The sequence below is a fragment of the Notechis scutatus genome, chromosome 1 (genome assembly GCF_049901735.1).
Source record: "Notechis scutatus isolate UNSWTSFEM ecotype Mainland chromosome 1, rNotScu1.2, whole genome shotgun sequence".
NCBI lineage: Eukaryota > Metazoa > Chordata > Lepidosauria > Squamata > Elapidae > Notechis > Notechis scutatus.
Genome location: NC_142009.1, coordinates 153,738,118 through 153,763,056, shown reverse-complemented (window position 1 = coordinate 153,763,056; position 24,939 = coordinate 153,738,118). Strand labels below are relative to the sequence as shown.

Here is a 24,939-nt window from a genome sequence, read left to right as displayed (position 1 = left end):
TCCTTTCCTTGATTGCAACAATGGAAAACAGTGCCACCAATTCCCAACCTCTAGAAGGATACTATGGTCAAGAGTATTGAAAGCTGTATTAAAAGAGAGATGAAGGAGCCTACATCCAATATCTACAATCTCTCTCTAGTTGGTCTCAGCTTATAATGTTTTGTATTCTTTCAAAGCACATTCTAAGCACATATTTTTCTTACTCCCAATAGAGCAGTGCATTTGCACAAAGAAATTAAATTAAGTACAAATTCATTCTTACTATCAGTAGATACACCTACTAGCTCTGATAGTTTCTCTGTTTTGCCACCTTCATGATCAAGATTGAAAAAATTAATGACATGCATATGAGTACATCTCAAAAAGAGAAAAGTAAGGTAAAATAATAAACTACATCTTGAAGTCAAGATAAATAAGAAGTACACTCAGCTTGCCAAGTGTTATCTCAAGACTGTATGCTGAACTGTAATTTTAGAAGGACTATTTGGAAGAGAAATATGAATTTGGGTCATGAAGAAAATGTAGGGAAGCTTTGTAGCCTAAACAAGTGTACAATATCATTTGCCTTGGGATGCTAGAATCAACGGCTTTGACTGATAAATGCGAGACGGCGTTCCATTTTATGAACCTTCAGACTTTGTTACATATTAGTATATTTACAACTATTATTCTGATACACCTAGCTTGGTATTGAAGAGACTTTCTGCCACAACAGTTGATGCAGTGGTGAAAGTGCTGGCCTAGAAACTAGGAGACTGTGAGTTCTAGTCCTACCTTAGGCATGAAAGCCAGCTGGATGATCTTGGGCTACTCATTCTCTCTCAACCCAACCCACCTCACAGGGTGGTTGTTATGGGGGGGAAAAAGGAGGAGGAAGAAGAAGTACTATGTATTCTTGCTGCTTTGAGTTACTTATAAAATAATAAAGGTGGGATAAAAATCAAATAAATAAGTAAATAAATAAATAAATAAACAAAAGTATGGGATTCATACTACCCAGCTACGGAGACTGCATGTTCATCTGGAAATCCTTAGACTTCATCATCTGTATGGGTCTAATTCTAAGTGGATGTGTATTAGGGGATAGGATATGAGATGTTTGATTCAGTTCCAAAGAAAAGAGTGAAGAAGCATTCCACAAAACATATGGAAACATTATTTTCAGGAATCAAAGTTTACTTGGTTGTTAAGGTCTAGTCTTCTCCTGCTGTTCATTGTCACATTGAATTTAACTTCCCAAACCCAAATTGGACAATTCCCACGTTTTCCTACTTACAAGAATTACAGAAATATGAACGAGCTGGTTAAATATTATTTGTTTAGACATATTATCCAATGGTCTAAACAGAAATGGGGAACTGAGTTTTCAAAGCTTCAGCCAACATATCCAAAGATCAGGGATGCTAGGAGTGGTTTGTATGGACAAATATTGGGAAAGTTACAGGTATCACATCTTAGTCTAGAATACACATTAAAATTAAAAAAAGGCGGGGGAGGAAACCTCTGTGGAATATGTTCTTTGAAAAGATGTTAAAAACATGCTATTTTTTTGTAAAGTTGTTTCTTTTGTTTTGTTAAAATTAATATATGGGAAACATGACATTGTATTTACAGAAGTGACATATGCTTACAGTTATATACACATGTAAGAAGAGAGTCCCAAATTCTAACAACAACTCACTTCCTCCAAAGTCAGAATTGCTGCCTATAACACGAACAATCAAACTGCTTTTTAAAGTTTTGTCCAACACTGCATTCTCAATAGCTGGTGTTAGAATGTTGCAATAGAATAAAGCACATATATTACAGTCTTATGAATGCAAATCCTTGACCAAAGAAGCAAAGAAGTGACCTCAGGGATTTAAGAAGGAGATAGTTATTACTTCCAGCAATACAATTTATTGTTCTGAAATAATGTTATATTTTGGGCTGTCTTCCATAATTAAAATAAGAAGTTGTGTTTTGCTTTCTGATTTGGCATCAGGGATGCTTTGAAGCAGGAAAGGGTGTGTTTCTTGTGCTTCATTCAGGTAATTTCAAATTTTCAGATTTTTAAGTTGAGGAAAAGAGCTTATGACATTCCATAAATATATAAAGAAGCTCTGCTTGTTCCATATCCATTTTTGAATGAGACAGAATTTGAAAGAATTTAGAGAAAATTCTGGAAAAAAATGAACAAGCATGTTTATCCTCCTCATCTCATCAGATCTGATCTCCCTAAACCAACAAAAGTGTTCATAAATCTGGAAATTCTCAGGTTCCCATTTGAATTGCAGTGGATTTCATAGGGTTTACTTGTGCAAATTTTCAAAGATTTGGGTTTCATGTTCCTGTTGCTTTCCATTTTGATATGGAATGCCAATATCATAGTTCATCCTTATGAAGTTGGTCACTTTGGATTTATCTTTTGACATTTGTGCTTTTATTTTAGATTTGGATTCAAGGGCATATTTATGTGCGAGTGTGTTTTAAAAGTTTTTTTTACTACTTTATGAACAGAAGATAAACACTTCATCTAAGACTAGAAAGACTGAAGAGGCAATATAACTCTGGAACAATTTTCTCCAATCTGAGTCTCTGCCTTTTTTTATAATTACAATATTATATTTTCTATTCTGTTTGATTTTATTGTATTCCACCCAGGGTCAGTTTGGAATTAGATGGTGCCTAAATTGAATAGATTACTTAAAATTAAATTGTAACTGGCAGGGAATTCTGGGAATAATATGATTTTTTTTTTTTTTGGAGGGCTTCAGATTGGGGAGACAGCTAACTATACCAAAGACTTCTCTGAGATTCATCTGGATAACTATTTGTCCAAAAAGGTCTCCTGCTTGAGCAGGAAGTTGGGTTAAAAAACTGCCCAGACTCTATTATAGTGTTACTGTTACTGATTCTGTTTTAACAACAACAAAGCAGTGGTGGGATTCTACCGGTTCAGCCCGGTTCAGACGAACCAGTAGTAAAAAATGCTACCATTCGGCCGAACCGGTAGTAAAAAAACAACTATCGGTTTGACGGAGCTGGTATTTCTTTTTTTTTTTTTCCCTCCCAAGGATCAGCTGTTCTGATGATCAGCTGTGCCAGGAGCCCCCTCACTGTCTTACTGCTTCACCCAGGAGGCTTCCCTGAGGCCCAGGAGGCAAAAAAAATAATAGAGCATCTGGAGGGGGAGCTGCTGCAGAAGAAGAAGAAGAAGAAGAAGAAGAAGAAGAAGGAGGAGGAGGAGGAGGAGGAGGAGGAGGAGGAGGAGGAGGAGTGCCCACCCAGTCACATGGCCTGATTTGGCTAATTATTATAACTAAAATATCTCTATTATTTCTACTGTGTTAATGAGAGCCTGCAGAAGGAACATTCCCAACTGAAATACAGTTCTGTAGCTAAGCCTGATGGTCTACCAGATGCCTGATGAACCTCTAACTTTGGGCTGTAAACTCATGACCACAAAAAAAGGGCTGTTTCAATCTGTCAGCAGACAAGGGAAGAAGAACACAGGGTTCCCTGGATCATGTGCTTTGCAATAGAGATACTGTCCCTGAGAGAACAGCAGCATACGCCAGACTTCTTTCAAAAGCTCAAGTGTTTGTTATTACAATTCCCAGGAAAAATCTAGGGCAGTAAACTTGACATGGTGCATGTGGAAAGACAACAAAGGAGAATTCTTTCTTCTTTCGGTCCAGCTATGCCCAGAATTGGTCCTTGAGGAAATGATATGGTACAACCTGTCACACAGACTTTGCTACAAAAGTAAAACAGCTTCTTTAGTTCATTCTCATCTAATTTATTTATTTTTGATGCTTATTATGCTTGGCAAGGGTAAGGGAAGGAGAAGGTAGATGGATGAGTTCAAAGAGTCTAGTGGAATGTCCCTGGAAGAGCAATGAATTATCATTAAAGGAGGTCAAGATGGCAAGCATTTTTCTATGTAGTCACTTGGAAGCCAACTAGATTTAACAGTAACTAATTATATCACACCTAATTCCATGAAAGGGAACTTAGAGCAAGAAAGCCTACTGTGATTAAAAATCTTTGAAATCTGAACAAGAAATAAAACTCTTTTAAACAATCCTAAAACTCCAAGAATAATAGCATTTATCAAGATAATAAGAAAACATAAAAGCCAAGGTGCATTCAGAGGCTATGAATTTTTAAACAAGGGCCTTCTCCGAAAAGAGAGTTTTTATGGACAGCCTTAAGCAATACAAGGTCGCAGTCTAATAAATCTGCATCAACATAGCCTTCCTCAAGGGAATAGCCCCCAAGAAGAATTTAGATCTTATGTATGCCTGCCTAGCTTTAGAAGGCTGGAGCTGATGATGAAGACCACAGGACAGAACTGAGGGCACACAAGTTGCGAGACATTGAACACTAGCATTTTGCATTCAGCCTAGAAAATAACAACCAATCTACTATATTTAAAGGGTCATATGAATTACCTAAATAGAAAATTCAACAAATATTGAGCTGGTTCTGCAGCATCTATCTACATGTAGCTTGTACATCAGCAGGTGTCTTAAGAGAAACAATTGTGCTTTCGGCAAGAGGGACATTTAGATTCCAAGGATTTAAGAAAATAAAATCATTTGGGGGTAAAATCTAGTCCTTGAGGAAATCATGAGGGATGGTGAGGAAGATAAAGGACATTAAAAAGGTGATTGAAAAATAAAATCAGATTTTTTGCTGAGGGCCAAAAAGAAAAGTTTTTTGGTTGAACATCTTTAAATTGCAGGTCTTATGTTTATTTTTTGCTTGTTTCTCCAGCATTATTTTATTTAGTTGCTATTCGGTCAAATGTTTGAACAGTTGTAAGGAATAATGCTAATATTCCCCAAGTGCATGCATATGAATAGCTCCAATTTAGCAGATATATATGTAAACTTTTCTGAAGTCACTCTGTCAAAATCCTGATTTATATTTAACTTTTGGTGCTAAGTAGAGGGTCTTTGCATTTGTAGCATCCTGAATGTGAATACTCTTCTTGTATTCTTTCCTTTGCTAAAGTGAAAACTCTTTTAAAAAATGCTTCCAGGCTTTTCAAAAGTTTGTAATGGCTTTTGAGGTTCTCTTTTGTTTGTTGAAATTTTAAGAGCTGCTTCTCTGTGTTTGTAATTGTTTATCTCTGTGGTGATACTATAATTGCATACTTACTGTTTTGTATTATATTCAAAATATTTTTACATATGTGGTTCAAAGAACTTGGCTGAAGAGTTGGCACAGTGATATGGCTAGGTAAACAATCAAATAACTAATAGGCAGAGTTGTCCATGCCCAAGACTCCCCCCAATAGATGAATATTTGCATTCAATTCCTATTAATCAGCAAAACTTTATAGTCACACAATATAGGGGAAGCCAGGCTGATGGATAGCTTTTCAACCCACAGCTCCCTAAAGCCGTAAACATTATCGAAGCTCTTTCGGGATGCAGCATTCCAATCCAATCAAGCCAGACCCTGTTCTAAATTATCTTAACACAGAGGCATATACATTAATCAGATTGGAGTAATAAATAGATAGGATGAAAGCTTGAATTTGGAAGGATGGTTTTAATTAATAAAGTGACCAGGACCATCATAGACTTCAATACAAGCCTTTGCCGCCACAAAAGGGAATTTTTTCTTGCAATCTCACTTCTGGGATTTAGAGCACTTTCATAGGCTAGAGACAAGATAATTATTTCTTTAAAAAGAAGTAAACAGCTTTCGGGAACCATCATGCTGAGTTAATTTAGGGAGTCAATTTCAGAAGGAAGGAAGAAAAGAAGGAAGGAAAGAAAGAAGGAAGGAAGAAAAAAGAAAGAAAGAAAGAAAGAAAGAAGGAAAGAAGGAAGAAAGAAAGAAGGAAGGAAGGAAGGAAGAAAGAAAGAAAGAAAGAAAGAAAGAAAGAAAGAAAGAAAGAAAGAAAGAAAGAAAGAAAGAAAGAAAGAAAGAAAGAAAGAAAGAAAGAAAGAAAGGTCATGGTTCAAAGAAGAATTTGTGCATCTTGAGATTTTATGGCCAAACCAAGCTTTGTTTTCCTGGTTTAACATTCAAGGTGCATTTGAATTAACAAAATCTCTGTGGGGGCTAAAATGACATCAGTCATCCTCTCCAAAGGCATGGCCACAGAGTCATATTTTCAGTGTATATTCAATGCCTTTGAATACCAGTAGGGTGGAACATTTGAAGGGGGGGAGGCTTAATTCCAGAGAGCAGGCTGTGCTACATATAAAGTGTGCTTTCAGAGTCCTGATAGGTGATATTGTTTAATTGCTAGAATCCAGAGTGTGCCAGCCCGGCCAAATCGAACCAACTGTGCAAATGGGAGACAACTGGTCCCTCAAGTACCCAGACCCTATGCCATGTAGGGCTTTGTAATTTTGAACAGTCAGAATGTTGGCAGTAATTGTGTGGTTCTACTTGGTGAGGAGAAAGGAATATTGGAAGAGAGCAAGGTGCATTACCTATGTCTCTTCAGGGAACAGTGGGACTGTGTTACATATCATCCATCATGCATCTACCTGGTTTTCTTCCCCAGGTACCAGTGATAATAATTAATGTTGATACTAATTGTAAGAGACTAATATAAGCATAGTTAGTCAGGATCAAATAAAGGCACATAGGATCCCACAATGACCAATGAAATGCTTTTGAGAAGACCACAAGTCAACCAGTGGTGCAGTAGGAGGCCTTCCATTCACATGGTGATTATATTTTCTTGGAAAAAAAATAAAGGACAAATCAGAAAATGGGACAAATTTGAAAGAAGTCCATAAGTATAAAAATCCTTATTTTTTATGTTCATAACTTTGTTTTCACAGGAAAATTTAAGTCAAAACATAGAAAACTTTTCAAAGCACTTATTCTAATAAAAATATCTCAAATCAAATCGTGTATGTAAATTTACTTGAAAAGGACAATTCAATTTCCATATTTTTTTACTTGAATGTGAAAGACATTGCATTAAGTGGGTACAATTGGCAGGGTAAAAGTTAAATGATCAAAATAAAGGACAGAAGTGAGTTTTTGAAAAATGAATAAATCTAAAGGACAGCTTTCTGAAATAAAGAGCTATCCTTTAAAGGATGCATAGTCACTGTACCCATTTATATTCTCTAGCCACTGGTATTGAAAGTCCTAATGCCTTTGACATTATGGTTAATGTAACCAGTATACTTAGCAAGTATGTACAGTTTTATCAATAGCATTCTTCTTTTCAGCCACTCAAACTTCTTACACTAGTTATTCCACACATTGATTGTGGATGGTGTAATTTTTTTTTTTTTTTAGTATTTCTGAAACTCTCTTGCTCAAGCTTGGTTTTGGCTCTTTGCTGTTTCTCAGTGCTTTATTATGGGTTTTTACATTATTCTTTAACTTTTCTAAATATTATTCTTTCAAATCTTGTTGTTACCCACCCACAGTTCATGAGAACTGCGGTAGGATGTGGATATTGCAAATGAATGAATGAATGAATCAATAATATTTATTTTTTTGTCTATGTTGAATTCCTTTGCTTGGTCAAGTCTGGCATCTAATATTGTAATATTGTATTGTAGGGTTTCTCCATTTGTTGTATAATTTTATATACTTCTATATTATCTCTATTTCTTTGTGTTTTCTCCAAAGCCCAATCATCCCAACATATGCTTTTCCAAGCATGTACTGATTATTCCCCAGTATTTCCATCTATGCTTTGTTTTAGATGCAGAGAAGCAGCACTTGTGGGTTACTGGAATGGAGAGAGGAACAGAAAGCCTTTTTTGAATTCCTCAGTTATTATGAGGAACATTTCTCAGCACAATATCAAAACACAAACTACTTCCAGGCACATCTGCATCTGTTCTACAGCTCCTTACTTGCTCAAACCCAAAAAAGAGCAACTTGTGGTTCTACTGTTAGTGCCTCAAAGGATTTAGTTTAAAGAGCCTGTTTGAGAATGCAATACATGTTGTATCAAACAAAATTCTTGTATGTTTTCCCTGTAAAAGGTAAAATAAAAATGTTTCTACAGTTGTTCTAGCAATGGAAACAAGAGTTTTACCAGAGTAAAATTGAAAGCATGCACATACCACACAGACTGTGAAGCTTCATCCTCTGACTTGAAAGCAAATTCCAAGGAAACAGTTTCAGGGAAATTCATTCTAGGTAAGAACAATCATATGTTTCAGTGAAGAGTTTCTATCCCTATTTCTATTCATAGGATCAAAGTCTAACTTTATGATTATTTGCGAACGTTGTCCAATTTGTGTGTGTGTATGTATGTATATAGGTGTATCTCTATATCTATATCTATATCTATATCTATATCTATATCTATATCTATATCTATATCTATATCTATCTCTATATCTATCTATCTATCTATCTATCTATCTATCTATCTATCTATCTATCTATCTATCTATCTATCTATCTATCTATGGTATTCAGCTTTGTTTGGGTATTTTCCCACATCATTATAGTTGTGCTTTTAAAGTTGTAGCGACATTTTGGCAGAATCTCATCTGCCATCATCAGGCTTGTGTATTGGGTTCGTCTGTGTGTCAGGCTTTCGCAGCCATTTCTGTTTTAAATTTGGTGCTAGCCTCGTGCTGTGTTTGAATGGTTTTTTCTTCATCCTGATTGGTTGGGGGTCTTGGTCTGTGTTTATTGGTCTTGGAGTTTGCTATGTTCTGCTTGATTGGTGTTTCTGATATCTTCTGTCTGTTTTGTAGCGTTTTTTTGTCTTGATTGGCTGGCAACATTGTGTTTCTTATATTGGAGGCTTTTAGTGCGGCTTGGCTCCGAATAAACGGACGGCTATCATTTATTCTGGGTGGCTGGTTGGGGTGTGTTTGGGCTGGAGGTATCGGCGGGGCGGGTCTGTTTGTGCCCAGGTGTTTGCTTGGCTTGTGGTGTGGAGATATTTTTGTTTGTGAGTGCAGGCTTCCAGATAATTGACAGTCTGGTGGAGTCATCTCTTCTATTCATATTCTTTGTTGTTGTTGATAGTTGCGAAGTTGTGTTAGGCTAATATATAAGCAATTTTTTCCTACTGGGAAACTCTTTTCAATAGGGCAATTTATGATTTTTGCATATTGTCATGGTGGGCTCAGATTTGGAATCAGAGAAAGGGATGGACAAGGAGCAGCCAGTGCCAGAGCCAGCTTCAGAAGTGCTGACAGACAATGAACAGTCCACTCCAGCACCACCAGACGGACTGCTGTCTGAGCCGATGGAAGAGTTGAAGCAAACCAGCACCCAGCAAACACAGCTGCTGTTGTTCTCTGAAGATGAGGGCATGGATTTCTCACTGCCCCTTCCAATGCAAGAGCTCAGCAGGCTGCAAAGAGAATACAGCAAATAAATTCTGCAAGACTACTTGCATGGAAAGAGCTTGTCCTGGTAAATGAACTACACTGGGGTTGCTTCTGTTAAAGTGGAGCAGCAAACACAACCAATCCATCGACGACAATTGTCCATTAACTCCCACTCTATGTGCCTTGCCTTGTGAACCTCACAACCTTGACTTTGAACCTGGACCAGCTGATGAATCTGCTACAAACCCTGACCCTCAGACTCTGCATGACTACTCTCTTGCATGTGGTTTTGACTTGGAACTCTTGTAAGCCAAATTTCCTGAACTATGGGGGAAAATTTTCTCTATACTGCAAGCGTATGTGTGTTTGCAAGCCTTGTTTCGTAAAGAAAAATAAGCCATTCTTGTGCATTTGTGTGTGCTTGGCTTGAGACAGGACAGATAAGAAATTAATATTTATAGAACAGAAGTCTATTTGAATGAATGAATGGAATGAATGTGTGAGCCTAGTTCTGTTCTCTTTGCTTTTAATTAAGAATTGAAACACAAAATAATATAACACCAACACTGTTAGCTAACAAGATTTCTGGGGAAGAAGTGAAAGATCGAGAGCAAATGGACCTGCTTTTCAGGATTCCACTCTGGACAAGGAGAGGACTTGGGATCACCCACAAGTCCTCCATACAGTTGCTCCTCACAGGAAAGTGCAATACAGTGTTCTGCAGTAGTTTAGAACTTTAAGAGGTGAAGGAATGCCCTCTTAGCCATCTTATGATTGGCATTTACTATTGCTTTCTATTGTTGAAGATAGGATGGGCCTTTGAAGGATGGACCCTAAATGAAACCAGAAGGAAATAAAGGTTACAATTATAAGAGAAGAACATTTGACTTACTAATATAAAAATCATTTTATCATTAAAATATCAATGTATTATGATATATTGAAGGGTATTTATGAACAACAAACTAAAAGTTTATTTTAAGAGTGCCTGCCATTATAGACAGACTGTCCTTAAAAGATGTTATGGAAGAGGAACATGTTTTATTGGATAATACTGAGACTGCTCTGAAAGTGAATTTAAACATTGCAGGCTACAAGAATAACATGGAAAAGAGAGGCTACACTGAATATACAAATGAAACCAACTGATATTTTAACGGATTAAAAGGATATTCTTACCAAAAGAGTGATCTGTACAACTTTCCAATATTAAATTTACAAGATAGACTTGCTAATATTTAGAAGAATCTTGTGAGAAAAGGAAAAAGAAAAAAAAAGAAACCAAGTTTTATAACGTTATTTAGCGCTTAAGAGCAGGACTGTTAAAAGTAAAAGGATTTAAAATTGGTTTACTTGATCAAGGTTAAAACACGTATGTTATTATCTCTGGTAACCCTTAATTAGCTGAGCAGGACTGAATGATGAGGCTTTAAGGATTTGCTTCCAGATAAAGAGATGGCATATGGGGAAAAAGTTCATTTCTGGTATTGTAAGAAAAGATGATAATTTACTAAAATACTTTATACTTGTTGAGATAAGGGGAAAGTCAGGCCTTTAGTCTCTTTCTTTACTATATCCTTTTTTCTTTTTTTACTTTCTGCATTTCTTTTTTTTATTATTTTATTTTTCTTCGTTCATAATAGTTTTATTTTTTTAATCTATAATGCTTAATGATATTAAACTGTTAGTTAGCAATAACTACCAAAGGAAGTAGTATTTTTCTAGTATGTTTTCTTTCCCACCACTTTCTGTTCAGTTTGTATCCAATTCAAGTCCTTGCAGTTTTCTTGGCAAGTTTTTCTTTTTTCTTTTTAATATAAATTTTATTTGGGTTTTCACAAAAACATAATACAAATAAAACATCTTTTTTTGAGAATAGCATGATCCCGGGTTATCACTTCTTCATACAGACACAAACTCAATTTCATATTCATCTTTGTGTTCTATTACATATCTTATTACTGTTTTTACATTTTCTCCATAATTTTCCCCCTCCCTTGGTTTTCTCAACTTTATTTTTAATTATCTCATATCTAAATTCAATTATATATCTTTTTCTAAATTTCATTGTCTTTCCAATCGTTATATTTATACTTTTGTCTGTCCTGTTTCAATTTCATATTATCTTTTCTCATTAAACAAAATTTCCCCTATAGTTACTAATTGGAGTACGACACCATTATATCTTTTAATTTTATCCATTCAACTCTTATTTAAATTTCAATTTATGCCTTTAAAATTATAACATTCAATATAGTACATAACTTCCAATTGAATTCTGCTTGGTACATTCTTAAAATACACACTATGTTCTTAAAATTATATATATATATGACAATAGTAAATAAAACACTCATTCCATTCCAATTCAATTCTATCATTAATATTACTTAGAATCTTAACATCTTTAACATTTCTTTTCAATTGAATATCATACTTCCTTGTAAACATTTATAAACTTTCCATAATTAATTCTTTTTTTTCCATATTTCTCTTCACTTATATTTGTATAAATCATTAATAATAATTAAAATGTTCCCATCCTTTCCTAATTTCATTCTCTCATTCACTTTATTTCATTTATTTATTAACAAACATTCCACTGCATTACAATAAGTATTTTATCCATCATTTTAATCATACATTGTTTCATATTTTCTAAAATTATTTCTATTTCTAATATAACAATACTATCTTATGTACCTTTGCAGAATCCCTTTTTCAATTACATTTTCACCCATTGTCTCTAAATAGGCTTATACTTTCAGTCATTTTCCCTGTTTCTCTATATCTTGTTTCTGTCTTTTATAACTTCTTTTCCTTTCCTTCTTCCCCCCTTTCTTCTCCCTCCCCTTTTTTGCCCCCTTGTCTCTCTACTTCTAATTCTCTCTTCTGTGATCCTCTCTTCTGTTGCTTCCTAATATTGTAATTATTTTTCATACTATTCTTTTTTTTTGGTTGTTTTTTCAAATCTTAAACTTTTCACTCTCTTTCCCCCCTTTCCTTCCCCCCACATAAAATTACTTGATCATTAAAGATGGCTTCTTCTTTGTCCCAACCTTCTTGTTCTGCAAGCGTTTCTTATTCTTATTGTTTTTCATAGTTCCAGATCTCCATTTCTAAAAATTGAAATACGAAGCCAAAAGAACCTCTTCTTTCTTGTGTATCTTCTTTCTGTTTTTTTAAGTTCCATTTTCAGTTCTTCTAAAAGTGATGCCATTTTAAACACTTTTAAACAACCACCCAATTGATTTTAGTCATTTAAATCCAATAGCCAAAAATCCAAAAATCACCAAGTAATCCAAATAATCCAATGCTGTTTCTTCTTGCTTCTTTTTTCCATTTTTTCTTCCTGGGGTTCTTTTATTTTGTTACAAATTTTCAGTTAGAATGTATCTTTTAGGAATCTTGTTAAATTTTCACTGTAAGTTCCTTTTAGTTCCAGGCAGTCTCCTCCACTTTTCCAGATCCCGCCCTTTTATTCTTTTTCTCTCCTTTCCTGCTTTTAAAAGTCTTTATTATCCCTTTGACATTTTATTTTCAGCTTAAATGCCTATTGATGTCAAAGTGGATTTTTGTCAATTTCTCACTTAAATCTCTTAGCTGTCAGTATAAGGAAGGGAAGAAAACAAAAGCCAAATCCTTTCCTTCCCCCTCTCCTTTGCTGCTTCAAAGTCTTCTTTGGAAACAATGTTATTTTTTATAGTTCAAATACCAGGCTACCTTACGTTGTTGCTTTTTCAGTTTAACCCAGTCAACCCAAACTTTCTCTTCTTATCTTCCTCCTGCACATTTTTTTCTGGTCAAGTTCTTCTTTGAGGAGGCCATTTCTGACCACCGCTGCAACCGCCTTTGGGAAAGGGAGTAATGGCCAGCTGAGGAGGAGAGTTGCGGCTCTCCTCGACCCTGCTGGTGGTCTTCACCACCTCTGCTGGATGGCTTAGTCCTGAATCCAGCCGGCTCGGAGCTCTGCGGCGGCGTGCACGGATCAAAACCGTGCATGATCACGGATTTTGGGTCCGTCGCCAAAGGAGCTCAAACCAGAAGTCTTCTTGGCAAGTTTTTCATGAGTGATTTTCCATTGCCTCTTTTTTCAGTCTGAAAGAAAGTGATTGGCCCAAAGTCACCCATCTGGCTTCATGCCCAAGGCAAAAGACAAAATTAAAACTCATAGTCTCCTGTTTGTTTGTTTTTTTGTTTTTCCTAATGTCTTAACAGGTAAATGTTGTTGAGGTATGTTTTATCTTAGCAAAAGTCATCACTTTAAGACTCTTTAAAAAGGTCTCTCTACTTGAAGTTAAATCAGTGGTCCTAATAAGATCAAACTCCAGAACTCCATCATATAGAAAAATCTATAAATGACCCTCCTCTCCCATTAGAGTGACGGTGGTGGCCAGTATTCAAGAAGGGATGCTGTATTAGTCAACTGGTTAAGGCTGCTGAGGAACTAAGGAACTTACTAGTTTAGAAACAAGCCAATCGAAATAAACACTGCATTTGAGGGCATGCAATCAATGGAAGTATTAGAGGATCCCTTTGCCATTAGGTCATCGACCTTCCCTTTTGAAAAATATAGTCCTGAAGGATTATTATTCACTAATATTCCATCCCAGGTCTGTCTTTCGTGGAATACACACCACACCCTAATTAAAAAAAATATTTAGATTTCCCCATCTGTGATGCAGATCAGTTCTACAGCCCCCCCACCCCATTCCATCCCATCATGTTTGAAAGCTCAGAACATGAACTGCCCATTTGGGAGGAATACCCTGAGATAAATGCGGGGCTCTAAGGCTGTGTTGCATGACTTATAGCAAGGCTAATTTTTAACATTTTCTTCTCCCTTCTCTTTATAATAAACCAAATGCCTATGAGCCCAACGAATAAGCAGCCTGTACTGCATGCAGACAAGATTTCTAGAGTGGGTTGTGAAGGTCTGACACAGCCCAGTCAAGGCCAAAGAAGCATTTTCATTATAACATTGGCTAATCTGGACTTGAATTTCCAACAGGGCTTCGTGAAGCCTTGATATATAATCTGCTGGCCATCAGATAAGTTACAAACAGGGTTTTTGAAAGGTTATACTTGAACAGACAACAAGAAAGAGTGCCCTGTTCTGCCTACATGCCCTACTAATCAGGTCCAGTTACAAAAGGAGTTTTCATCAAAGAGCCTGGGACAGGAGTCTAACTCTGTTGGCCATATCTGCCTGTCACTCACAACCTTAATGTAGACAGCCTGATGACCCTGAAGACATGACTAAGGGGAACATTGGCCAAGAACTTCCAAAACTTCATAGTAAGAGACTTTTCATTTATCAGGCAAAGTCACACAAATAAGAAGTCCCCCGTTATTATCCTTCTCATATTTCCTGATAGACTTTCATTGTAGATTGTGCAGCCTCAACAAATACCTCCTGTAGTACCTTCTTCACCTTCAGCTTCTTCAGAACTAGAGGTTTTTTTAGGTCTCAGACTCTAGCATTTCGTGGGCAGCAACTAATTTAATCTATTTAAGAAGGATATCAAAACAATTTGAATTTCCACTCTTTTTCAAAATAACTAGGTTCATGTAAATATAATGTCGCATTTCCTTCTTTATTATCAGATCTTTGCCATCCTTAGGCTTGAACTGTCATATGTAGACAGTACTTGAAAGAGAAATATGTAATCTAAGGGAATACATGAATCTCAATAAAATTAAAATTTAACATTTTTTCCCCACTGGTGAGAAAAACATTGCATTATAAAAACACTGACAAAACTTAAACTCATCTCTCTCTCTCTCTCTCTCTCTCTCTCTCTCTCTCTCTCTCTCTCTCTCTCTCTCTCTCTCTCTCTCTCTCTTTCCATTCCAAATAAACATTGTGTTGAAAAGAATTAAACTAAACGAAAAATCATCAAAAGTATGAGCAGCCATTACTTGAAATTACATTTCTTCTGAGGTCATTATTCAGGCTTTTTATAATATTAAAAGCACAATTTCTTGCCTTGAAACTGCATTTGATATGTGACAGTTATTGATTCTTGAATTAAAATAAAATGAAATAAAATGCCGGTATCCACTATACAAAGTTTTATATCGTTTCAGTTTTAGAAGGTGTGGCTATATCAGTAATATACATTGAAAACCTAATTTTAACTTCTTTTTCTTCTAGCTGTGTGAGCAATCCCGTTGTTATAGGAGTCAGCAAAACAATGCAAGACCTGGAGCACTCAATGAAATATTAATATGAATAATTAAAAATAGTTCCAATCAACATTTCCATTCTATTAATATCACCAGCATAAGCATTTTGTTTAAGTTAATGGTGAAAGGGTGTCCACTAGTCTTCCAAGGGATTTCTTTGAGGCTGATTTATTACCTTGCTGGAGCACATTAGCCCTTTATTTTTAAACAACACAGTATGGTTGAAGGGATTCAGAACATTCCAGACGAGTGTCTGCAAAAACATCTCTGGATCAGTGGCTGTGATCACGGGCTGGGTAATTGCTTTGATTAGAGCATCCGTCTAAGACAAAGAAAGTGGACTGGAGCAAGGCAGGCTCTGGTCTCATTTACAGGTCTGGAGATGCATGTAGAAGCTATTACCAGCGGCCTCTGACCCTGGCCACCCTCAGGTGAAACTGCTTTGCCCAGTCACCTCCTGTTAGCTTCAGTCAAATGACATACTTTGGGGAGCTGTAGCCGCAATGGCGACTCGGTGGCTGTTAATCAACCAGACAATATCAGAACCACAGGCCCAGCCTGGAGCTACGCAGATGCAAAAGCAGACGAATTGGAACAATAATGGATTTTCAAACTTATTACAATGATAGTGTTACTTACAACAAATCTGTCTGCAGATCTATGGCTATGGAGATAAAAGCCTTTGGGATGGAAATGTCAGAGCCTCGAGTTTATTTATGTATAAGGTAACCATAAATAACAGTGGCACATCACTAATTATAGGGCATATTTATTCTGCATAAGTGGCTTCCCACATAGTAGAGTTGTTAAAATGCAGAGGTTTACTTCTGAAACCGTCTGCTTTTATTTGCTACAACCAGAATGAGTGCACGGGACTGGTTCTATGAATTGGAAGAAAAAAGGAAAAGAAAAATAGAAACAGACACATTTTGTTTTGTTTCCAGATTATCTGTAATTATATTGATTTGAAGGATGGACATAACTACAGCTCCGGAAAAATTCTGAGTTCAGATGCAAAAAGCATACTCTTACTTTTCAGCAATTTAAATGTATATATCACAATTCCTTTACAATGTTTAGTTTTTCTTCTTGGCATTGTAGAATAAATGTATATACTATTTTGTGTATATTTGTGTAATTGGACATGTGTAAGAGAAAGCAACTTTGGTAAACTGATGTAAAATTAAAACAAAACATTAGAATTTGGCAAGAAACACAACAGTCAGAATTTCCAGCGAGATACTTTGCTGTGGCATGATAGCCAGGTGCCTTCTGATACATTAAAAGCAAAGAGATTTATTATGGACTGAACCATATTTCATCTGACATTCGAATGATTATTCTCAGTATATAAATGTGAAAGGAAGATTATAAGATTATAAAATACTACAATACTTTCTCTTTAAATGAGGAAAGCATTCTCAGAAAGTATTGTGAAAACATAGATTTATTTTGAAGAATGAGTATGTGAGATTTAAATTTTACAGACAAAAACATTATCAGATTAAATTGATTTTTAATCCATAAAAATTGAATTGTATAGAAGCAGCAAATATTCTAATGCTGGCCCTAAAATATGCAGTAAAATAAATGAGAATAAAAAATGGTTGATAAATAAAAATTTTGCATTGAGGGATAGTTATTATAAGACAAAGTCGAAGTGATTGGCGTAATCCCAACAAAAGTTTTTGTCTGCTACTAAAGTGTTTGGCCTCATATATTTGATAGAAGAAAAAGGAAATCCAGTTCCAGTTCAAAAGTTCTGCTAAAGATCTGCTTAAAAAAGAATAAACTATAATCAAGTTGATGATTAAGGAAAATGGGCAGTTTAACAGCAAACCAAGCCATCCTGATTTGGATTGCACAGGAGAAGCAGAGGCTGGAATAATTTTGAAGGAGACCTTCAAGCCACAGGATAGTGCTAGCTATTTGTTTGTTTGTTTATATCCCACCTTTATTATTTTTGTAAACCAATCCAGGTGATGGACTCACCCAAAACTCCTCCCTCCTCCTATTTTCCCCACAACAACCCTGTAAGGTGGGTTTGGCTGAGAGACAATGACTAGGCCAAAGACAACTGTCTAAGATGGGATTAGAACTCACAGTCTTCCATTTTCTAGCTTGGGGCCTTAACCACTAGACCAAATTGGCTCTCATATGGCTCTATGGCTGTGATATTCTTAACTGGGGAGGGGGAAGTGTCAGAGAATGGACTTTCTCCTGATTACTCTTTAGTTTATGGCAGAAAGAATTGCACCATTAATGTAAATCAGTTATTCAGCTCTTGTGCCTTCTCCAAATTGGATTTCCCTCAGACAGCTTCTGAATTGTTATTTCATTCAGGTTCTATAAATGCATTTTTAAAAGTTTTCAGGAATTCAGGAATTAGAATAACTTTTGTCATTAAATAAAACAAACAACCAGCCAAACAGATGGCGAGTGGGACCTCGCTGAAACGTTGCCTAGATACTTTGAATCTTACGCGGGAGAAAACCCGAATAACCAAAGATCCATATAATATATATATATATATATATATATATATATATATATATATATATATATATATATATATATATATATATATATATATATATATATATTTGATAAATACACATTCTACTTAAAAGACCTCAGAACTGGCTTTTGATTTCTTTGCTGTTTTATGTATCACATTTGCTTCTTATTTAATCAAAGTTGTTTGTTTTTACATAATAAAGAACATCCTCAAGAGCTCAAGAAATGGTCTAATTATATGACACACCAAAAGAGAGTGCATCCAATTCCAGGTTTCCATAGCTTAATCTGGAGTTTGATGAACTTGTTAAACAGAGGTGGTACAACATTTCACTTCAAGTTCATAGGGAAACATATGTGATGATAATGAAACATTCCAGTTAATAGAAATCCTTCCTTGTCTCACTGATTCTTAACCCTGAAATCATATCAGTTCCTACAAGTCTGGATGAAACAGCCATTGTTTTGTTAGCATTCACACTGCCATTTTTAAACCTTTTATTCTGAAATATATCTCAATTACAGAACAAAATAAAATTATAATAAAGTATGTTTTTCACTCCATTGCTGGAGACTGAACATTCAATTTTAATGTATATTCACACACAGAGAGACACAACAAATAAAGCAATTGATTGCCTTCAGTTTCCAACAAAAACATGCAAAGGAAAGAAAGTCTCTATAATTTCAGTTGTAGATTTATGTAAAATTTATATTAAAACTAAAATAGTTCAATTCAGATGTAAAACACATTGATCAAAAACAAGCTTTCCTGAATCTGAGTTTATCCAAAACTGGAAAATTTATAGTACGGATCAGTGAATCTGTCAAGTTTAATTTAGGACAGATTCATATGCTCCCCAACCCTCCGTTTTAAATTTTGTAAGTTTGTGAATACCAGTTTTCTTTAAAAAAAGAAAATATACCATTATTTGGAGAATATGTGTGAACATTTTTTCTAACACACATACTCTTTTCCTGAGATGCAGTTTGCAAGCAGTTTCCTCTAATGTTATGCGCTACATTTTTGATTATCATTTTCACTTCCTAATCATACCAGATAATCAAAATCCCAGAATTGGAAAACTCATGGAAGGATGAATATTAAAGGATATTGAGTTGTTAAGTTTTGCCTTTGTTTCTAGTTTATAATAACATAATCTAAAGGTAGTGACATATTATTTTGAGGAATTATTTAAAGTTGCACCGAACATGGTGATTTACTCATTATACAGGGGTGTAGACCTCATAATCTCATCCATCCCCACATTTTCTGTGACCTGAGAGCATGAGCATGTTGGCTTAATTTGCAATTGTCACCTGATGCATAATTCTTTGCAGATGCTTGATTTGTCTATGGAGGTAATAGCATACTTGTTAGTCTTTCCTCAGTAATAGTAAGGGAACAGTGTTTTTTTTTTTTTTAAAAGCCAAACAACACAACTAACACTACAGTTGGTTCATGCATCAGAACGCCCTCTTATCAAATGTAGTGTGATGATGAATCACACTTCTAGGTGCTGAGAATGCATTCTATTAACAGGTTTGCTTTTCCATCACATTAAGCAGCCTATGATTAAAATAGCTTCTTTCCTGCTAGTATCGTGGAGGTAGAATTGCTACTACAGGATTGGCAATGCTCCAAATTGCTATCTCGTTAAAACAACAACAACAACAACAACCAACAACAACAAAGCTTGAAAGGCTTTGGGGTTTTCTGCTTATTGCAACTCTTAAAATATGTTAATTTATGTTGCGGCATATAAAATCAAATCATTTTAAAGCTTATGTTTACATATCCTACTTGTTGCAATGTTGTTTTTTGCTAGTAAAGCAGATCTTTGCTGCACTAATGCTGTAGTTTCCTGATTTATGTTTGATTCTGGTGCCTATTACCAATTTACTTATTTTGCTTCTTGTGTAAAAATTAGTTCCGTTTTAAGCGACAAGATTCATGGTACAGCAAACCTCACTTTCAAAATGTGCACATTTTTTAATGTTTCTGATTCATTTGTATCACATTTATAGTGTTTCAATGATATGAAAAAAAATCTGATTAGATTTGAAATCTGTTTGATTAGAACTATTATCAGGAAAAAAAATCAGAAGAAAAGCTGATTAATTATAAGTAGATTAAATTTGGATCACCACATTGTTCCTTAGCTACAATTCTGTATATATGAGCCACAACATTTATTTTATCTCTCCCATACTCCACCTCCACCCAAATAAGTTTATTTAAAGAATCCAAGCCTGACAAAATTCCTGATTTCATATCAAGAAAGCAAAACAAAAAAACAAAAACAAACCCATTTGAAATGTAACTGGGTATACTTTACAAACAATTCCCAAAATATGTATTGATTATTAATATAGCTATTATGTACATGATGTTCCAAAACTGAATGTTATATAAGGTGGATCAGGCTCATGATGGGTCCAGAGAAGTAGTGGGATTCAAAAATGTGTATTACTGGTTCTGTGGGCGTGGCTTGGTGGGCATGGTGTGGCTTGGTGGGCGTGGCTTGGTGGGCATGGCAGGGGAAGGATACTGCAAAATCTCCATTTCTACCTCACTCCAGGGGAAATTAGCTGCAAAATCCCCATTCCCTCCCAACCCCACTAACCTGCTTTCCAGCTCCGTTCTCCTGTGCAGGGCAACAAAAGAAACCCCTGCTGATCAGCTGGGGCTCAAGAGGCAGAGAATAGATGGGAGCAGGGACAGTCAGAAGTGGTATTTGCCGGTTTTCTGAACTACTCAAAATTTCCGCTACCGGTTCTCCAGAACTGGTCAGAACCTGCTGAATACCACCTCTGGTCCAGAGGTTGTAAAGTCCCCATCAATCTATCCCCAGCTGTTAAGTTATGTATACATACATTATTAAAAACATTTTTGTGTATAAATAATATGGAAAAAAAATATCCATGTGTTTGAAGAACAAAAACTTAAATAAGTCATTCATACTAGAAAACTTAAATAGAAGCACCAAAATCTCATTGTTCTCCTTTTTTTAAGCATGTTTGGACAGAATTGCTCTGTAAGTGAGATGGGTGGTCTCTAAAATTGATATATACAAGTAGTCCTTGATTTATGATGACAACTGAGCCCAACATTTCTGTTGCTAAGTGAGACATTTGTTAAGTGGGTTTTGCCCCATTTTATGATCATTCTTGCCATAGTTGTTAAGTGAATCACTGCACTTGTTAAATTAATAACACGGTTGTTAAGTCAGTCTGGCTTCCCCACTGACTTTGCTTGTCAAGAGGTTGCAAAAGGTGATCACATGGCCCTGGGACATTGCAACAGTCATAAATATAAATCAGTTGCCAAGCATCCAAATTTTGATCATGTGACCATAGAAGATGCTGCAAGTCAAGGACTATCTGTATAAATAAAATAAAGATACAGATACAGATAACAGATAATCAGAGTTGGAAGGGACCTTGTAGGTCATCTAGTCCAACCCCCTGCCCAAGCGGGAGACCCTACACCATTTCTAACAAATGGCAGTCCGATCTCTTCTTGAAGGAAGGTCTCAAGTGATGACGCTCCCACAACTTCTGAGGGCAAGCTGTTCCATTGGTGGATTATTCTCACTGTCAGAAAGTTTCTCCTTCTTTCCAGGTTAAATCTCTCCTTGTTCATTTTCCATCCATTATTCCTTGCCTGGCCTTCGGGTGCTTTAGAACAGGGGTGGGCAAACTTTTTGGCTTGGGGGCCGCATCGACTTTTAAAATTTGACAGACGGGCCGGGTCAGCACAAGATTTTTTGGGAATCGCCCCCCCTTTCCCCCCCTTCTTCTCCTCCTTCCCCTCCCCTCGGAGGCCCCCTGAGTCAGGAGTTGCTACCGCTGGTGCGGCTCCACGCAGCTCCAGTCCCGCGTTGCCTCGGGAAGGGAAAGGCAAAAAGGAAGAGCTGCGGCGGTGCTTTGCAACGGCAGCAGCGGCACCGGAGGCTCAGGCTCAGCGGCTCCTGGTTTTGCCTTTCCCTTCCCAAGGCAACGCTGGGACTGGAGCCGCGGAGCGCGCCGGCGGTAGCAACTCCTGACAGCCCCAGCCGGACACCTGAGCGGAGCCCGGGTGGAACTGCCTGTTGCTGCTGTGGGCGCTGCTGTGGGCGTCTGGCTGCCCAAGTAAAGAACCGCACCAGCTCAGGGCAACTGTGAGGAGCAAGAGGGGAGAGGCAGAGAAGGAGGCAGAGAAGGAGAAGGGGAAACCCGGAGTGCCGCCGGGTCGCCTCCTCCAAGCAGCCCGCCCGCCCACCGGGCGGAACCCTTCCTGCTCCTTGGCGTGTGCAAAGTTTAAGCCTGAAAGCCCCGGAAACCCGAGCAACTTCCCAGCAACTTTCGGCTTCCTTTTAACTCGCGGGCGCTCGCGCCTCGCCTGGAGCCGCGCGGCGGAGGGGAAACCCGGAGCGCCGCCGGGTTGCCTCCTCCAAGCAGCATGCCTGCCCTCCCGCCGGGCTTTCCCTCCGCCACACGGCTTGGGGCCAGGCACGAGCGTCCGCGAGGAAAAAGGAAGCCGCAAGTTGCTGGGAAGTTGCTCGGGTTTCCGGGGCTTCCAGGCTTAAACTTTGCACAGGCAAAGTTTGCAGGCGGGAGCGTCTTCCCGCCGAGGAGTGGGAAGGGTTCTGCCCGGTGGGTGGGTGGGCTGCTTGGAGGAGGCGACCCAGCGGCGCTCCGGGTTTCCCCTCTGCCGTGCGGCTCGGGGCCAGGCGCGAGCGCCCGCGAGTTAAAAGGAAGCCGAAAGTTGCTGGGAAGTTGCTCGGGTGCTGGGAGCAGGCTTTTAAAGTGCCGCCCGAGCAGGACCGCCAAGCCGGGAAACGGGGCACCAAGGCAGGGCAAGGCTCCACCAGCAGCGGCCTAGCTTTAGGTGGCTCCAAGCAGCCCATTCCAAGCAGCCCGCCCGCCCACCGGGCGGAACCCTTCCCACTCCTCGGCGGGAAGACGCTCCAGCCTGCAAACTTTGCCTTTGCAAAGTTTAAGCCTGGAAGCCCTGGGAAAAAAAGGCGTGGACTCACCTTCGGAGAGGTCGCACTCGAAGGTGATTTCGAACTCCCAGCCGAGGCCTTTGCAAACTTCTTTTCTTTCCTACCCCGAGAGCGTTCCGCACTGTTTTGCATCTTTGGGGGCCACGCGGCACAGGGCAATACGCAACGCCCAGCGATTCTTTTTCAGGGGCGGGCCGGATTGGACAGACCAACGGGCCGGATGTGGCCCGCGGGCCGTAGTTTGCCCACCCCTGCTTTAGAAAATAGCTTCACCCCTTCCTCTCTGTGGCAGCCCCTCAAATATTGGCACACTTCTATCATGTCTCCCCTGGTCCTTCTCTTCACTAGACCAGCCATGCCCAGTTCCTGTAACCGTTCTTCATATGTTTTAGTCTCCAGTCCCCTCATCATCCTGGTTGCTCTTCTCTGCACTTTTAACATCCACACATGCAGACATGCTCAATGAAGGAAGAAACTGACTTATTGCTACAGATACCAGAACCAAAAACAAAGGGGTGAGGGAGAAGGAGAAGCAGCAGGGTTACCCCAAGATGCTGCTGCTTTAAGGCAAATAGCTGATAGTGTCTATTTCTCCCTGGGCTGATCATTAACGTCTATCATAAGCTATCTCAAAAAGATAGCAAGACTTGAAAGCATGGGTGTCCAACTTTTTGGCTTGCCTGGGATACATTGAGTGAAGAGGAATTGCCTTGGACTGCATATAAAATATATAATATAATTAAATGTACGGTATGTAAATTACATAATATAGCATTAAAAGTTTACAATCACATAGAACCTCATTAGTAGGAATCTTGGGCTACATGCCTCCATGGGGCGTGGATTGTACATGATTGCTTTAGCGTATGCCTTCTGGAATTCTTTCCAACTTTTGTCCAGCAACTGCCATGTATGGAGTGTCCATATTTTCTTTTGCATAACAAAGTAACGGGATGCATCTGCACATTTGGAGAGGAGCGTAGTTGCGTTTGTGCCTCTGTGCACAATGGGAAGGCCAGGGTGGGGTGCATATAATTCCCTGCTATGGGCCAAGTGATGAGAAGGGAGGAAGGTGCAGTTAGAATGGAGGAGTCAGCAACATTCTGAACCTTCATCCATGCCAGATCTGCTCCATCTTTGAAATTTATCTGTTGTTTGTCAGCTTCTCCTATAATAGCAAATGTAGTTCAGTTTGGGGAGAATTGTGTTGCCAATGGATAGATGGAGACCAAATCTCTGTATGTAATCTCATTCCAAAATTCCTTCGGGTTGAAAAGAAAGAAAGACAAAGAAAGAGAGAGAGAGAGGAGGGATTTAGAAGCGGAATGCAGAGCTTTAAAGTTTTTTTTTTTTAAAATGGCAATTTACTTATATAATAATAATAGGTTCTGATTATACCCCTTTAATAAATATGTATAATAAAATAAAAATAATAAAATGTAATTATTACATGCATACATTTATATATTTATACTTCTGTAGTACAGTCAAATTTAATGTAATTGTATGTAGCTTGTATGTACGTAAAATTTTGTCTGTATCTACGTCACAAATTATCAGATACAATTCTATACTATTTTGTACATGTATGTGATAAGAAAACAGCCTTCCTTCCTTCCTTCCAAAAATGATACCGTTGTATGCTTGATTCAAGCAGGTTACATTTAAAAAAAAAAAACTAACGAAGAAGCAGTTTTGAAAGCTTTGCATCTTGCCACTTACTAATTATATCAAGTATAGAATGATCCAGCCAAACCTTTTCACTCCCACACTATTTTCCCTAGGTCTTTAAATTTTTTCTTAATTATTACAGACAGCAAATATAATTACACAACACATAAGAACAGATTATATTAATCCCCACTTTCTTAAAAAGAAAAAAAAAGAACAGAAAAAAGGGGGGGAAATTCTGCTATATACCTTAGAGGCATATTAGCATTTCTTATGGATTTAAGGGGTGAGGG

At 37.6% G+C, this 24,939-nt stretch overlaps 1 long non-coding RNA gene across 1 annotated transcript in view; it reads left to right on the top strand.

Annotated features, from left to right (window-relative positions):
- The window catches only part of LOC148133052 (uncharacterized), a 124,962-nt gene that overhangs the window by 72,984 nt on the left and 27,039 nt on the right, over positions 1-24,939 (top strand). The window lies entirely within an intron of this gene.